Source organism: Equus asinus, chromosome 2 (genome assembly GCF_041296235.1).
Source record: "Equus asinus isolate D_3611 breed Donkey chromosome 2, EquAss-T2T_v2, whole genome shotgun sequence".
In the NCBI taxonomy this organism is placed as follows: domain Eukaryota; kingdom Metazoa; phylum Chordata; class Mammalia; order Perissodactyla; family Equidae; genus Equus; species Equus asinus.
The window spans coordinates 11,751,063-11,753,323 of NC_091791.1; the positions used below are offsets into that span (position 1 = coordinate 11,751,063).

Consider the following 2,261-nt stretch of genomic DNA (forward strand, 5'->3'; position numbering starts at 1 on the left):
TGATGTCCATTGTGCAAGATGGCTGACTGAGGCTTCAAGCATGGTCAGTGGTTACAGAGGAGAGAGGCTGTGTCCAAATTGGGAGAGGACTAGTAACTGGAATTTCATGAGCTTGCTATTTTTGAACAACTGGGTTAACACATTCTCTAAATGCTATGTGTGTGATTTATACACACATACACACACACACATAACAGTCCTGTGCCACATAATGACAGTTGGGTCAATGACAGACCACATATATGACAGTGATCCCATAAGATTAGTACCGTAGAGCCTAGGGGTGTAGTGCGCTGTACCATCTAGCTTTGTGTAAGTGCCCTCTGTGATGTTTGCACAATGACAAAACCGTCTAATGGCACATTTCTCCAAACGTATCACTGTTGTTAAGTGACCCATGACTGTGTATATGTGTGTATGTGGCTATGTAATACTTTATATGACATAGTTGACATAATTTCTCTGCTGCATTTTTATGTTTTTATCATGGCTTCCGATACACTGGAAAACATTTTTTGAACTAGTTTTTTTTAATGAAAAATTCATTACACGTATAAAGCAATAAATTCAGAGTACAAAGGCTCTGCAATAAAAAAATAACCCTTCCTTTCATCCTGGGTCCCCAAGTCCCCTCTCCATGGCAACCACTGCTAACAGTTATTTTTTAAGTGAATCCTTCCAGAGTACTATGCATGCTCAAGTACACACACACATGCCTTCAAACCATCCAGCCAAGCCAATGGGAGCACGCTCTATGGTTCTCCACTTTTTTCTCCCAATGATTTCTTTTGGAGAGTCGTCTCTAAGAGCACACCTTCATCTACCTCGTTCTTTTTAATGACTGTATAGTGTCCAAAATTGGATGTAGCACAATTTAATGCACCAGCCCTCACCAAAGGGCAAGTATTTCATTGCTGGCTTTCTGTTACAATAAACAGCACTGTTATTTATCTTCCGTGTGCAAATTTATCTCAAGGAGAATCTCCTAGATGTGGTTTCCCAGTGTCAATGGGTATATGCATTGCAATTTATTATGATTGTCATTGTCATTATTATTATTTTTATAGATATCCAAAGAGGTTGAGCCAGTTTACTCACTTGTCTTGTCATCCCTTCATCAGCCCAATGTGTTTTATACTTTGATCTCTGCCAATCTGATGAATGCAAAATGCCACATTAAATGTTAAGGTTTTTAAAGACAGAATCTTTATTGCTTTCCCTTAGAACTTAAACACCCCTTAGAGATCATTTGGTTCAATGTTCTCATCTAGTCTTACAGATGAAGAGAGCTCAGCCTGGGAACTGCCCTGTTCTGGGCCACCCAGCACTCCCTCCCCCCGCTCCCCAGGGCAGCGCCAGCAGCAGGGCTATGTAGGGCAGACTGTCGCTCCTGTGGAGTTGCTGCTTCCGGCAAGCAATGTTGGACCAATTCCTTGACTTCATTGATGAGCTAAAGTTAATGCATAGTCCTCACACCATCATCAACGGCTCTTGCAAATATAGATCATGTGCAGGCAGAGTTTGCCTGCCCACAGCACCTCAGTGACTTGATTCTTGAAGTTCCCCCAGTGGAAGTAGAAAAACATCCATTTTAACCGTGTGAGAAGATTTCTAAAAGGTTTGTCTCCCTTCATTGTCTCAAAGTATATGAAGGACTGGTGGCAGGTCTGTCCTGAGGTGAAGGGCTTTTGTTTTGGGGTGAGGTGGAGGAAAGGCAGGCAGGAGGAGGGTGAGAATGGAAGGCTGATGGCTCCCTGTCTTTGCCTATTTGAGCTGCTATAAGAAAAATACCATAGACTGGGTGGCTTATAAACAACAAGTATTTATTTCTCACAGTTCTGGAGGCTGGAAGCTCCCAGGTTAAGGTGTTGGCAGATTCAGTGTCTGGTGAGAGCCAGCTTCTTAAGATGGTTGTTAAGATGGTTCTTAAACAACCATCTTCTTGCTGTGTCCGTACATGACAGAAGGGGTGAGGGAGCTCTCAGTGGTCTCTTTTATAAGGGCATTAATCCCATTCATGAGGGTTCCACCCTCATGATCTAATCACCTCGCAAAGGCCCCACCTCCTAATGCCATTGCAGTGAGGGTTAGGTTTCAACATATGAATTTAGGAGACACAAACATTCAGACTATAGCCCTCCCTGAGCAGGAGCCAGAGTCAGGTGGACAAGAGTTCTGGTTCTGGTCCTCTCTTCACTGGTGTTGTCATCTTGGGAAAGCCACCTCATTCCTCCGAGCCTCAATTTCCTCATCTGCAAAAT

General features: G+C 43.2%; 1 long non-coding RNA gene across 8 annotated transcripts in view; it reads left to right on the forward strand.

The window, feature by feature from the left end:
• Positions 1 to 2,261, forward strand: part of LOC123283302 (uncharacterized) — a 203,439-nt gene that overhangs the window by 83,647 nt on the left and 117,531 nt on the right. The gene's annotated exons all lie outside the window — the stretch shown is intronic.